Source organism: Rhopalosiphum padi, chromosome 2 (assembly GCF_020882245.1).
Source record: "Rhopalosiphum padi isolate XX-2018 chromosome 2, ASM2088224v1, whole genome shotgun sequence".
Taxonomy (NCBI): Eukaryota; Metazoa; Arthropoda; class Insecta; order Hemiptera; family Aphididae; genus Rhopalosiphum; species Rhopalosiphum padi.
The window spans coordinates 89,766,776-89,783,852 of NC_083598.1; the positions used below are offsets into that span (position 1 = coordinate 89,766,776).

At 32.6% G+C, this 17,077-nt stretch overlaps 1 protein-coding gene across 2 annotated transcripts in view; it reads right to left on the reverse strand.

Annotated features, from left to right (window-relative positions):
- The window catches only part of LOC132922340 (RNA-binding protein Musashi homolog 2), a 58,134-nt gene that overhangs the window by 24,170 nt on the left and 16,887 nt on the right, over positions 1–17,077 (reverse strand). The window lies entirely within an intron of this gene.

A 17,077-nucleotide genomic window follows, 5' to 3' on the forward strand; every position in this document is an offset into this window, starting at 1 on the left:
TTAATTAAGGGACAAGTATACGAGCCGCGGTTCTTACATTATTTATATATATATGTGTTATATGATGTGCATGTGGTACGCTAGGTAAATTACGGTTTGTGACAAAAACGGGACGCTGCGAGAAAAAAGCTCAGAACTCGAGACGTATAATATATATTATAATCGCCAGCAGGCTGCAGAGTAAACAAAACCATTTATCTCGTGCGAACGACCACCCCGAAAGGGATTATACTCAATGTTTATACAAAGAGACTTTTTGTCGAGTTTTTACAATAATAATGTCTAATCCTCGTGTTTGTTGTATGGTCGTTTATTCGTCCACGAGGTTATACCGTCCAGTAACCGACTAATCAGGTCTATTATATTATGATAAAGTAAGAGTCGATTCTTGTCAAATGCGAATATTATAATATTAACGTGTTATTATTTATTATATCCATTAATAAATCAAAACGATTGAAAAAATAATAGGTAATTAATATGTATCCATAATATAGGCAAAATGCATAGTAAATTTAAACTATATGCAATTTAATAATATAATATAAAATAAATATTATGATACAATAATACAAATATTAAATACATGGCGAAATATGTAAGTATTATTATTGTATGTGTGATAGAGAATAATTTTGATTTGTAATGAAGTAAATAATATATGATACTGCATGAAACATAAAAATAACGCAAAGCACTATAGGTATACGTATGGACAGGACGACAGCGTGTATACTATTATATACAGTTTCGAGTGGAATTTGTTTACAACCGTCTATAATCTGCAAACTAATTCCATTTCGGTTCAAGTACATTAATAACATTAATGATGTTTTTCCAGTCTAGTTGACTTACAGAACATTAACGTGTACTAACGTTATATCTTAATATATTCCATTACTTAAAGTTGACTGAAAAGTTTGTTTACAAAAAATATAATAATAAGGTTTTTATGTGAATGACAAAATTGTTATAAAACTTTATATTATATTCATATTATAACTCACTCAATCGTTCAGAGTTCATTATGAAGAACCAAGAAGTATGATGTTAAAACTGTAAACCCAATTACTTTTAATATACAAAAAAACATAGGAATTTGAGAGTATGTACGAAAGTTAATATTTAAAAGAATAGAACCCCCCTTTTGGAGACATACAAATATCTCAATTATTACAATTGCATTAAATTTTGGTACCTGGAATATTCTGATTCGTTTTATATTGTCTGCATTTAATGCATAGTAATTAATAATTAGTAATTATACAATGATACCCTAATATATAATATATACGTGTTCAGTACAACCATATACAGCTAAATGATTGTTCTCATATAAACGTCAAATCATGCGATACAATAGAACAAGACTCTGGAGAATTTTACTGAGATATCAACAGCGACGATTAAATGAAATACCATTCGATTTATATTTAGTGAGAAATTGGCCATCGTAATATATTATATTGACGTTTAATATAATTGTTTAAATACCATCATCTATGCAATGTGATGCTACTAGTGTTATAGTATAATGTATATACGCAATAGGAAAAAGCGACACACGCACAAGAGCATAAAATATAGACAACGAGTACGATTTTAGACAATGTATTTGTATTAAATAATGTTTTTTATAGTTTTTTCGTATGTGTTTGGTTTTATAAGATACAATTTATTTTTGAAGACATAATATCACATATAATTTGGACGTGTGAACAGCAAATTGGAAACTTTTCGGTCAAAATATAAATTATTGAATATGCATGGAAAATAAATGATATAAAATCGATTACATTCGATGTTATTTATTAAACTACCTAACTCTTAGGTGTTAAATGTTTGCCGTATGAATTTATACATGATATACATAATGTATATATATATTATATATAATGTACTGAAAAGTTTGCTTCGTGCGAAAAGCAACTTTGACATCAGGTTGTTATCATGTAGTCGATAGGAAAACTTTTTCAAAAGGAGTACTTCGTCGTAGCCGCCACGACTTAATACCGACCGACGCTATGGCATCTAATTAAAACACGTTGCCGAAACGTTGACACGTGATTGGTGTCGGCACACGGTTGTCTGGCAAAAGCAACAAACGCCGCGTGTGAATAGGTACCTACTGCATATACAGGGCCACCGGACATATGTTTACTTTTGGACTAGTTTTTTTTTAATTTTTTTTTTTTTCTTACTATTTCTTCAGAAATTTATTTTTATTCACCGGCCGCGGTAATGTGACTGTGGCGGCGTTGTTAGCCATCCAAATAGCCGTTACACGCACTATACGCGCGTCTATAAATAATGGGGACCATCACGACGTCACTCTGCGCTACACGTCCCCGCAGATCCATCCATCACATCGCGCTCACTCTCTGTTCTAGTCGACTTTTCCGTAAATTATCTTAATAATACATCCTATGCATTATACGATATAATATATCATATAAATACACGTATCAAGTGGTGTATAATTTATATTGACCAGCTAGCTGCGCAGGAGTATAACTTTTGTTAAGTCGATTACATATACATAGGTACTGGCATGATACACGTTATACACACACACACACACATATATATATATATTAAATATATAATGCATGCCTCTTTGTTTCGTTAAAATATATTACGCACATACGTCGTGTTTTTGGCCCCGAACTACGCGGTGGCGATAAAACAACACGAACACGAACTATCGGCCAGCGAATGCGAATTGAAAGCGTATAAAGTTAATGTTATAATGATATATTATTATGTTCGCGTATATACCTACTGCAGCTACAGCGGCCGCGACTCGTATTATAATAGTAATTTTTGCAAGACAAAAATCTGCCGGTGATTTATATGCCTCACACAACGACGGCGTTTTTATTGGCAAACGCACGTTGCTGCTGCAGGCGCGCGACGTTGTAAAGGTACACCGGCACATGGTAGTTATACCTACCCTTCTCGCCATCACCCGTATCTCGGTATCGCGCATTTGCGGCGGCCGTGGTGACAAACGAGCCGAAATGAAGCTTTAACGCCGATGGGGCGAAATCGTTGGGGCATTTTCGTAAGTTTTTGACGTTTTCTAGGCCATTAATCGTGACGGTAGGGTGTGAACGGGAGATTGATCGGAAGTGTTGTATATTCGAAACGCGGATGCGACCACTGCTGTCGTCGACACATGCAGCTTCTGTTTCTCTATATATACATATAATATGTGTACGCGAGTACGAAACGCTCTAATGTAATTTGGTCACACGTCACTGTCACACCTTCACGGTGGGGCAGCAGGTTAATTTTTCAACCAACCCTCTCGGCCGCGAGAACTGCTGCTGCGCCGGTGAGCGGTTTGTTCTATCTATATAGATACGACTCGTCCTACCGCGCGACACAACACGTTCTCTTATAAGGTGACTGAATAGAAAAATTACCCCTGGGACTGTCGTCTATTTAGCTGTTTCCGGACACAGGGCGGCGTAAGTACTAAATGGTCGGAAAATGAATGGAAACAGTATACGCTTTGGAATAATAAAATTAAATGAAAGTGGTATTTAAATGTACAATAGACAAAAAAAACACGTGTAGGCACTAGGAGGTAGGTACATAGTATTTTTGGATTAAAGCCGTGTGCTTTGCGTGCGTGACTTACAAACGTGTTATTAATTTGTTTGAGATAACGCGATTTTTAACCGTCGCGTTTTACTAGGTTTATTTAAAAAAAAGTTCAGTGCATAATTTATTCTGTGATAGCAACGTTGAAAAATCTCAGTAGAAAAAAAACATCACATTTTAAAGTACCTAATGCTCTTAATGTAGAATACAATATGAGACGAAAAAAGTCGTTTAACTTTTTTATCACGTTGCAGAAACTAGCGTAATTAATATTTTAATGCCGCACTACCAATACCAAATGTACGTTAATTTCCTATTCCATCGAAAAAAAGAAGGAATTAATTATCATGATACTCATATCAATTTTGTCATTTTTATTAGGTACATCAGAAGTTTTACATATTATTATACCGTCTATATAATAATGAACTACAGAGGGCAAAATCCAAACGAAATTGCGTAAATAGCTGCTGTTGAACAACGTTCGAATAATATCATCACAACCTAAATGTGCACTGAAGACTGCAGCACTACGATTAGATATATAAATAATCATATAGACAATAACCGTCTAATAACCCGTCAATTAAAAAAAGATCTTATAGGTATATAATAGAAAAATAATTAGCAACATGATTTAACCATAAATACCTATTTATCATAGTTACTTTGGCGGTTGTTTTAATAAAATTATTATGTCTATGTAATAATATTATAATACGCATTGTAGAAGCGATCGCGTATTATGAAACTGTTACATTGAAACAGTAAAAGTGTAACCATAATAATAAAACAATATAATAATACATAATACTAGTTATAACCTATACTTAAGTTTGTATATATATTATACAGGCATACATTTCTACCGCAGTGATGCGGTATTATATATATGTAACCGTGATTTAATCGTGGTGAATTTGAATAGACGTATATAATATCTTAACGTGGTATACTCGTATTATAAAACAATACATATAGTGATTCACCTAAGTTAGGTGACCTAACTAACTTTACACACCCCCTTTATTATAGCTGTTTAATGATTTTATTTAAATTCTAGTGTTTGTAATTTTTAAATATATACTTATACTTAAAGACTAAATATTTTTAAATACAATACTAAGATTTGGATAGGTATCAATGTATTGTTTTAAGCTATTAAGTTACCTTTACCTGTAGGTACCTACTATGTTTAAACAAATAGGTACCTATATAAAAAGTTTAAATCTGCGAAAAAAAGTAATAAAATATGTACTATTTACAATAGAAAAAATGTAGTATCGCTCTCGCTAAACACTATTACAGCCAAAAATCAGTAAGCTGTTTGTATTGCTCCAAGAAAAAATCGTGTGCAACTGTATATTAGCGTCGTTACAAGTAGAGTGCTATTTCCAACTACTCAAACAACTATAAAATTACTTTCAACTAATCAGCTGCCGGATTTTTATTTTTCACCTACACTAAATTCGTTTTATATAGTTATAATAAAAGGGTAAAATAAAAATAGCCTAATAGCATACCTTTTGTCGTATGGTAAATTAATAACTTTGTTTAATGTTCAAGTTAAAAGTATAAACTTTAAAAATAATATTATATTATTGAATGGTATATATAATATTTTTATTAATTAAAAAATTAAAAATTGAATTACTCCAAAACTACTCGTTCGAATTTTCAACAATAATTTATCTATGGATAATCTATCAACATTTCCAAAACAATAAATTATTTGCCTTCAATTAATAGTAAAAAAAAACGGTAGACCTCTTTCGAAAAGAAAGATTATATCACTGTAGGACATTCCAAACACTTAAAAATTATAATAATAAGAATTTCAATAAAAGTATAGTGTAAAAATAAATAGCTAGAATGGTCGTGTTTGATGATTTACCAAATAACCATATTATGGTCCATACGTGAAAACAACACTCCGGTAGGCATAATACTATTATATAGGTTATAAACTCGGAGATTTACGTGACGACACGATCGCTGTAAATCCGACGACAATGATGACGGTTTTTTCGTCGTCTACACTGTTGTCGTTTTATTATTATTATTATTATTCTATTATTGAATAAACCGATGATTCCCGACCTAGGACTTATAATAACGTACCCCGACTGGCCTGCCACGCGGTTAAAAGGTGCAACTTAATCCTTGCGCTCGATGTCGGGGCGACGGCGGCGGTGTAGGGAGGGCGGGCAGATATATTATATAGGTAGGTATAGTCTACGGGCCGACGGGGTGAGGAGGGGGACCCAGACAAACACTCGTACAGTGATAAAGCGGCGGTGGCATGACAGGCAGTGGTGGGGGCGAAAAGGGGTGCCCAATCAATACTCGACCCCCGCGGCACGCCGCCGCCGACGCCGCCGCCACCACCACCGACCGTCTCCACCGCCATCAACTGCGGCCGCCGCACGCCACTGCGCCGCTATATCACGCGAGCGGCGTACACAACCATCCCCGCACATAGCCGCCGCCGCCGCCGGACGATTGACGGTCAAAATAGTAGTTTTTCCCGTTCCCCGTGCCCACACGTCGTGTTCGGCATTACTATTATTATTGTTATACATATTTTACGTTGTATAAGCGCGCGGCAGAGATTCCACGGGTGTAGGCGGGTCGTGCTTTTACAAATTATTAAATAATAATGATGATATAATATTATCGTTACCGCCGTGCGCAATAAAGCGTTATTATTACATTTTTTATTTCGCGAGACTTTTATTTGACGTACAAATGATATACAGACGACAACGACGAGCATTTTCCGGTGGCAGCGACAACCGTTTACGCCGTAGGTCCCTTCGGTGAATTCGACGGCGGCGTCGCCGATCGATGACGCGTTGCCAAAAAGACGCGAAAAACTCGGCGCGGCTGCGAAATCCGCACATACACTGCAGCGCGACATGTTTATAATAATACCTTTACTATATTACACGTCACTGTGGCACTGCAGTATACTGCTGGAATGGTCTTATAGCGTGTGCAAGATGCATACCATAATATTGTAAAGGCATTTGGTATAATAAATAATACTCTTAATATATATTATGATTTTTTTTAAACTGCTGTCATCAAACGTAGATAAAAAAAATAAAAAATAAAAATAGATGCAACCATCTATATGTAGAGGTAGAAACGCGGATCAAGCCTTTGCAGGTTCACAGCTACATCATCAATAGTGTGTCGTGTCGAAAAGTCGAGTTCGGCACAACCTTGTAGATCATGATGGTTAAAGTGAATATATATATAATAACTATACCATGATTACAACGGCTAATCGGAATGCAATAAAATACGCTGTACACTAAACAACACGCGATAACGTAGTAGTTGTGAATCCGGCGTCAAACAAAAGTGCGCGGTTGTAAAATTATAATATATCTAAATATACCGAAGTGAAACGTGCTTTTGGAGAATAACCATAATTTATAATGGATCAGATGGGCCAACAAATTCGCATGCAAATTTATAGGATTTATTTCGTCATAACAACTGTATGACAATAAATGTAAACAGAGCGCTTGAATTGGAAGAAAAATACAAAGGGTATGCGTACAAACTTGCACCTGTAGATTTAAATTTTTTATCGATTAAAATATAGTTATAGGATTACGCTAAATTTTTTTTTTTTTTAAACAAGGGGACCTTCCAGTTCTAGCACTATATACCTAAACATAGAGTTTATTAATGTATAGCAGCGCGATGGTACGTTTTCAGTGCGGAGCGTACACGATAATATAATTAAACACATTTCATTATGTTGTGGTCAAACGCCGGAACGTAAGTGTGTGCGCGTTAAATCAACGCCATACGGCGTCCCGTAATAATATTATATAGTTCGAGTACACCTAGTAATGGAATTTTTTGCCGTCAGCATTTCGAAACACGCGAATGCCACTGTCTCCGGGCCGCTTGCGTCGCCATTGAAACTTTCAGGGACACGCGCTCGCATTAATACACGCACGTCGTTGTAGTATATACCTGTAAAGAAACAGTGCGCGGCGGCGTTGGCTATCGCGCTGGAGCGGAACCGACGACGACGCTGATGGAAGGACGAAGATGAGTTTTTCGCCGAGGTCAACGTCCCGCGCGCTTGTACATATAATATAATATGGTACGAGTGTGTTATGACGAACACCCGCTACGGTAAAGTGATAATCTGATGTGAAGTGCGAACAGTGTCCGCCACTTGTGTGTGTGTGTGTGTGTGTGTGTAGATCGTTCGAGTACATAAATTATAGGTAGGTATGCCAATTACAAACTTGTGTGTACTGCGTATCGTCGTTGTCAGCTGCTATACATATGACGAGGTAAGACGACGACATTGAACTACATTCGTAAATAATACGATGGTGACCATAACTTTGCAGCACAACATAACTTAGGTACGGAAATATCGAGTGATATAATAAGTCATTTACTCGAATCTATTTTGCGGTGCGATAAGACGTCTCTGAAAACAAATAGCGAAACAAATTTCGCGGTATATCACGTTTAAAACTTTAAACCCGCGCACGCGTTACACGTCGTTTACGATGTCCTTATTGATATATTTCACGTATATACGCGAGAGTAGAATTCTGTGCAGTCCATATTATGTATATAGTACACCGATATGTAATAAGTATTAACATAATAGTTTAAAAAATTATACGCGAGTTTACCTACCGCGAAGGTTGCGCAAGAGCCCATTGTCTTATAAATATACACGTGATGTATATTTATATATATTATAATATATATACTGTAAAGAAGTTTTGTATATTATTATACATGTGTTATTTGTGTGTGCGCGGACCACCTCGCAATAAAAGTGCATTATTGCAGTTCATTGGGATCGTGAAAATTGCACGTTCGTTTGAATGACGCCCAAACCGCGATAAACAAAAATAGCAAATCGAAATTCGTATTGTTTTTCAGTGACATACAATTATATATATATATATACTATAAATGGTTTAGTGTCGTCTACATTTCCTGTTACAACAATAATTATTGAGATTTCCTACGATTTTCCATCACACAGGTTTAGTATATTATGATGTATTCTCATGTATACATATCAGTTATCACGAATCCACAACGAAGTTTATTGTGCTCGACAATGAGGCGCGGGGTAAAGTGTTACAAATAATACTTCGACTTCGTTATTCGTGTGATAGATTTTTTTTACATCACTACAATAATTTTCGGTTACGAACAATAATCATCACGTTATATAATCTTATTACGATTTAAAATGTTATGTCTTATTGTCGGCGGTATTACAGCTTTTAGTCAGTAGTTGAATACACCGCAACCGCGTAAAACACAGAATATAACTGTTTCGGTTTCCGTCGTTGCGTAACACCAAAAGTGATTATTATAACATAGTAGGTAGGTATATCTATAATAATAATAATATTGTTCACAACCAGTTTCCAAAATCGTAAATCATTTTCGGTCGTCTGAAAAATTCGATACAATAATTGGAAAAACGAGAAGAGTAAAATATGTTTTTCTCAATGGGACGGCAAACTTAATTCGATCGCGAAAACTTAAGAAGGGTCATTATATTTTTTATTATTAAACACTGAAGTTTAATTAGTTTAATGTAACTAGGGTTATAAGTAACCTTTTTTTTCTGTCTACTGGGGGACTAATCGTTTTTATACGCAAATACATCATCATCATGTTTATAAGCGATTAATTTCAACAAATGCGTATTACCTGATGTTTTTAAACTAAAAAGAACAAGATGAGAGAAAGAAGGCGCATTCCGTCTTATTCTTCAAAGTCCAACTCGTTAAACAAATACCGCTACGTTGTAAAAATTACGCTAATAAAAGAGGCTTATGCTAATATTGTTTGAAAAAAAAAATGATATTCATAAACATATTATATATTATATTATATACAAGAGTAATTATAGCTTGATAATGTATTGTTACATTATAAACCCTCCCTTACACTGCAGGCTGCAGCAACCGTGCATGTCAGGATGCAGTAACTGCATGAATATAGAGAAGTATTGTATTATTATAATGCCACTGCAGACAGTGAGTGTACAAATGTGCATTTTCATTAGCGTTGAGTCTAGTCTACGATGTCCTTAAATAATTCGTCACGTGTATTCTACACAATATAGTATATAATATATATCCTCAGGCGTCTGTAAAAACTAGGCGAATGCGAACACATACCTACATCCGAAGTGTTTAATATAATATAACTATGTACATAAACACATAGGTACCTACGGGTTTTCAAGGCAGATTGCACGTAAACTCGTTTCGCTAACCCGATTACGGTAGCGGCTGTAGTTTTTAATTGAAACCCGGCAGAGCGTGTACGCAAAAAATAAATAAAATATTATAATAATAATAATAATAACGGGGTTCACTGTTTGCCAAAAAGGCTGCTCCCCCTCCCTTTCCGCGAAAATCACTTGGTAATTTTCCAGTTCCCCTCCGCCCCCGGAGATAAAAATAACGAGCAAAAAACATATATAGAGGTGGTTGAATGAGAACACACGGCGATTGTTCGAAAATTTATTTTTAAAATCATCGCGCATTAGTCTCTGTCGTCTATTCACTCGACAGCTGCTCTGGCTGTGGACCCAGTCTTTCGTCACAAATATGATATTCAACTAGACTTTTCGATTTCTATATGCATTTAGACGGCAAATACTCAGTAATTTAAATATTTCACAGTTTGTTATACAAGACATAATATATGTAGGTAAATACGCTGCAGAAACTAGGCGCCACAGATATTTTAATATACTAGCCATAATAATGACAATCTAAGATATGCGTGAAAAAAACCGCATTAATTTTTAAACGGTGAAATTAGGTCTCGTCTAAATAAAGCCACGAAGAAAGTTTAAGCAAATATATTCGTATTCGTACAATATATTTGCATGAAAAATTTGTAGATGTTTATTTATTATTATTTACCTTACGAATAACAATAAGTACAATTATTACTTTTGTTAAAGTTATTTATGGACATTTAAACTTTAAATGCTAATTTAAACTCGTATTTTTTTCATAACATATTCAATTTTAATAAAAATTTTAATAAAGTACCAATGGTCATTTTACGACAATCTATTATTAATTTTTAACGTTGAAAAAAATGTGATTTACAATATTTTCCAAAATATTAACTAGCTACAGTACCTTTGAATACTAATATTAATATTAATGATATTAAATTATTACATTATAATTGTTAGCAAACACGTAGAATATGTATAGTTTAATGTTTACAAATGTATAGTAAATACCATATAGTAATTACCTACTGTACCTATAATGTGTACCTGCTTTTTTTTTTACATAAATCGTTTTGCACTTAGAATCGATTTTTAATATTTTTTAACGCAGCAAATATTCCGGCGAGAGTTCCTTCACCTATATACCGTATGTATATATATGATATAATAAGTGTTTTGCCACGGTGAAATGAGAAATGGATAAAGTGAAGGTTTATAGTAATAGCATGATGATCGCGATAATAGTAATAATAAAACGGGCGATCCACTTGGGTATTTAAAAACGAAAACCTCATACATTTTCTACCGCAGCTTTGTTTGCTCGCTTTCAAACTACCTCTAGAAATGTGATATACATTCCGTGTACACGAATACTAATTACGCGAATTTTAAAATATCACATTTCAACAGGCGGCAGAGAATTCGGCGTTTCTGTATACCTACATTATAAATTACAACACGTTTATACTCGCACACATATACTGTGAAATGTTAATTTTACGAGCTTTTTTTAATAATATTTATCCCTCTTCCCCTGTTTTTGATAAGTTTGGTTATACGCACGTACATACACCTATCCCACGCATAATACTCATATCTACGCCATTAATATTACAGTGCATTATAATACGAGATGAGCTCAATTATATTCACGACGGTTATCGAACAAAAATGATTAAAAAATCATGATACATGGACCCAAAACTTTTGCTAATCAGACTAGCAAAAGTTAAATTTGTTTAATAGCGTCGCGCATATATATATATATATAAATAAACATAAGTATACTATAATGAGACGTTAGAAATAATTGCGCTTCTACGGATAAAAATTATATAAAAAGTCGATTTCAACCTACACACAATACACTTATATATGTTACATTATACATAAAATAAAATGTTACGGAAAATTGTGTTTAATATTTAATCAAAAAACAAGTGTAAAACCATAAAAAAAAAATCTCATAGAATATATAGGTGTTACATTACGCTTGGGAAATTTAAAAGTTTTTACATGAAAAAGCGATTTCATGGTGACGGCGACACAAAATAAAGAAAGAAAAATATACGTATAATAGTTAATTTTATATTTACGATATAATACTTTCACGTGCAATTAAATTCCGTACTCTGTAGATACCTGAGCACATTATATATATTATTATGTTCGTACGTGTGACGACCGCAAAGACGTCGCATAAAATATAAATTCTTATATATATATATAAAACAGCAATAAAACATAATTTACATACGCTTTTATACCTACACATTATCAAATCAAATAAATAATCACCGTAATATGGCAATAGTAAGGGCGGTATCAATCCGTGTTGATATTATAATATGGAAAAATCGAAATCCACCGTGTGAGAAGACGGCGTTATAATCTAACTGTCTTATAAAATACTTATAATATTATTATTGTGTACCTACAGATAATATTGTATAATATTACCGTAACGATTGATTTGATCGATACATTAAAACATTATTATTATTTATTACACGTTTGAGCGAAAGAGTAAATCACAATATAATAATAAACCATATATGCACGCGTGCACAACGTTGTTTTCATACGCTGTGTTTTCCGTATAATATTATATAGATATTTCGTCGGTATAGTAGGTATATACCTACGTTAACTACGGTTTTTAAGGCGTATGTGAGTGTGGAAGTGCTTTCACGGCTAGCGTGCTCCGAATGCGTAAAATAACAAATTTGTCTTAAGCATATGCTATTTATATACGCGGGTTCATTATAATAAAGTATAGCTGATAAATATATATACGACGTACATCGTAAATGGATTATAATATTTTAAGGAATATTGACGCAGACGTTTAAAACAATATATGGTACTGCGCAGTGCTAAAATTCAACAATTTACACAAATTTGCGTATCTTTAGACTTATTGGATTAGGCTTTGAATTAACAAATACCAAACGAGACACGCAAAATTAATAAATCATAAATTCTCAGCACAAATTATTTTATTAAATTTAATCCAGCGGGGCACCCTTCTAAAAATCAATTCCTCGTCAACTATAACTACTGTTTATTTAGAAAATAAAGCCAATGTTGATAATAAAATACAAAACATTATTATAATATACTTTATTTTTGTGATAGATACTGTATTATATTTTATCTTAAGTGATAACAAATTATAAATACGTAATATAAAATAATACTGAAAGTGAAACAGAAACGCAGAATACAATAAACTTTAATAGTTATGAATTGTTGCCTTTTTCATAAATGTGCTAAGTAATAAACTAGTAATTTTAATTTTAATTTCCATGGTTCAATACATTGAAGAGAAGAGTGAAAATAGCGCCTACCCCTAACTTATTTTATCAAATATTACAGGAGATTTCAGTAACTCATTTTTTTATTTATAAACGTCTATATATGTATACACAACTTAAATAATATTTAAAAATTTCTTTTTAGTTTATTTGTTAATTTTTTTAAATATAATATAGTACTTTAAAAGCTATCTTTAACAGTACCTACTTATGTGCAAAAATATTTTATTCTAATATGTTTATGGTAAATCCAAATTTAAAACTATATACTGATGTTAAATATTATATATTTATACATGTGATATTTTATACAGTTTAGTCTTTCCCCGTTTACTATTCCTTGATTCGCCCTTTGGTCCCAAGTCCTCACATAATCGAATACGGTCATCACCAGTGATTGCGTTATTATTAATTTATTATCGACGGATGAAAAGGAACGGGATAAAACATAGACATACATATATTATATATACGATAATATTCGAAATCAAATTGCAGATTAGATTCGAGTATAGTATAATATACATCGAAATATAGTCGAATATTGCACAACGTGTGTGTGTGTGTGTGAAAGACGAGGGGATTATCGTGAGAGACCTTGAAAAGTAACGATTTTCGACGTTTTCGTACGACCCGCCGCCGCCGACGCCGTTTGTGCGGCGAACGACTATCGTGTGTATATCTACATGACTAAAATATATAAAATATATAATATAATTATTATATGCGTACAAGAGTGCGAGTCTGCGGTTTACGTATATGGGCTGTACGAATCGGTAAATTATAAATGTTTTATGAGAAAAGAACGGCGTTGCGATTTTTACTTTGTTCGACCAAACAAATATTTATCTTTAAAACCGAGATCCGATGATCCGGTGATTCATTAGCAACGTCAAAAGAGGTTTTTTCACTTAAACGTGTTTATTTTAGTATCAATTTCGGATATTATAAACTACAGCTGTATATGTATAATACTAACGTGATATATTTTTTTTTATAATTTATTATCTATAGAAGATACTGCAGGGAAAATACCACAAAAAAAAGCTATTTTTTCAGAGGGTTACACAGCTATAGGCGCTTACTGTGCGTTTTTTTTTTTACGTAAAAACTATTTTGCCAATCGATCAACGTGTATATACCACAGTGTAATGTGTAATATACACATTATATATACAGAATCGTCGAGTACGTAACATGAGAACGTTAGTCGAAAAATATGATTACTCAGCATAAATTCTAATATATTATTCTAGATAAAAATTAAGAAACCTTTTTATGGGGTATAATATGAAAAAATAAAACAATATTGAGTGCAATTTTTTTAATACATTTACCAATGTATACGATACTGGATTACTGATAAATCATATTATGAAATGTTCTATAACGAGTAAACAAAATACAATAATAATATATTCAATGTTTATAAATTAATTTCGATAGGAAATTATTATAGTCTCACTATTATACTGTAAATCGAAAAAATAATAAGTTATTTCATAGCAACTATGGACTAGCTAGAGACTAGGTATCTAGGAATATTTACAAAAACAAATTTGACTTGGTCTTCTAGCGCACCAGAAATGAACGTAGTACAAGCTAGCTGTTAGTTAAACGTAAAATTTCGGTTGGTAAAATCCAAGGGTTTACACGGAAAATCCTTTTCGGTCACTTTGAAATCTAAGTGTGTAATATTATATATCAGAAAAATACTCGTAAAATAGGTTCTATCGTTTTGTTTTTTAAACAAATATATGACATTTCGGTCAATATTCGATCAATAAGCAGCTTCTGGAATCATTTATTCAACTGATATGCATACATATAGATATTTAACCTGATGTAATTGGATACGTTACAACATATATTGTTAATAAAACAAACAACCAAACGGATTTCGTATAATTTCTTTGTCACGACTTTACTAATATTAGGTACCTAGGTACCTAAACAATCATTAATTTTAGATGTGCGTTAACATTTAACAGTCAAACACAATAAAAAAATGTTCATTTTGCAAGAATAAATATTTTACATACGGATGAATCATGGTTAATAATTCAATCGTACGACATATTCGGTTTATTATCAGACACAACATTTTTGCGTGTAAGTAAATATTATAGCCAATGTCGTTTTTTAGAATCGACATTTAAATATTAGGGTTTATTTTTTACCCGCGATGAGAATTATTTATAAGACGCCGATATTTGATTATAAATTATAAAATTACATGAATTATTCTGATCGATAAAATGATAACATACTGCAGTATAACAGACGCGTAAAAATTAAATAAAATAATTTACAACTGCTTTGTGTATATGCCACTAGGTTAGGGGGGGGGCGCTGTTACTGCATTTGAAACAAAACTATTGATTTTTCCAGCTCCGCCCGACCGCCCTTGGGAACCCTACCGTCTAACAACAAACCCTCTTTTAGTCAAGGGACCCCGGCTTTCTTATTATTATTTTTATTGTTGTTATCACTGTTTTCAGTCATGTTGTCATGATGATGCCTGATATAACTCAAAAGCACAACAGCGCGCGCATGTCATTTTGGACGGAATTCCTATTATAATGTGTCGAAGAGACCTCGAACTTCAAGTATTCATATTTTATTTTCCTCTCGTCAAAAGACTAATAAAAAAAAATTATATTTATAAATATAAACAAATAAAAAAAAAAATTATTTTTATTTGTTTGATACAATAACACTGAATACAATTATATTTGCTTGGAATAAGTATTATATATATACATATTAGGTATACGTCATAAAAAAATCGAAAATTTTCCAATTGGTTGAATGTGACGTTTTTACGCTTGGTATAGCAATGTGAAACAGGTTTAGGCCGAGCACACACATTTGCTACGACTACATAATAATCATTTCTATAAAAGGAAGGTTGGTGTACCTAAATAACAAGCGTCGAACAATATTTGAAAGGCTTTAGCTGCATAATTTCAAAAAGAAAAGTGTTTACATTTTATATGATGACTAATTGTTAGACACCTAATAAAAATTAAAAGAAAAATTTAAATTAAAAATATATCTAGATTTTATTACATTAAAAAATGTTATATTTTATCGTGTTGTGGTGTAATAAAATTTGAACATAAAAAACGCATTTTTTTAGGTAATTTATTTTACATAGCATTCAACGATTTTGTATAATATGGTTTATGTTATACCAAAACGTTATTCGTATACAAAAAACAGTTGATCTCTATAGAAAAATTAAAAACGGTTTCGACTTTTCGAGTGTTTCATCGGTATTCTATATACATATAAGAATTAAGAAACTAACGTATCAGATAAATATTGATCTTTAGTAGAATTTAAATGTTATTTAAAATCCTATTTTTCTTTTTTAAACACAATATTTATGTATCGTGTAATAGTATATACAAATACTGTTATTTGATATATTATGTAATTTTTCATTGTAATAATTCGTCGTTGGTGGCCAATCCAAAATTACGGTTCTATATATATTACACATACTCTAAAGTTTAAAGAGTGATGACTTTTCACATTATGTGTATGGGAGAACATTATAAAATAGTTTCTAAACCCAAAATTTCAGAACGATTCTAAGAGCAGAGTAAAAGTATAGTAACACGTAGTAAATATTCGTGACGTTAACATTATTATATTATAAAAATTAAATTTGAATAATATTTCACCGTTATTATTTAAAAATAGACGTTTGTGTTGAGTATATCTTGGTGTGACATTTAATACGATGTCGTCAAGAGCATACATGTCCATAAGTTTTTTTTCTTTTAGGCACCGCAATCCGAGTAAAGCCGGAGAAGATCATTTTTCATAACCTATCGTCTATTTTTACGGACACCGATCCGATTACCGA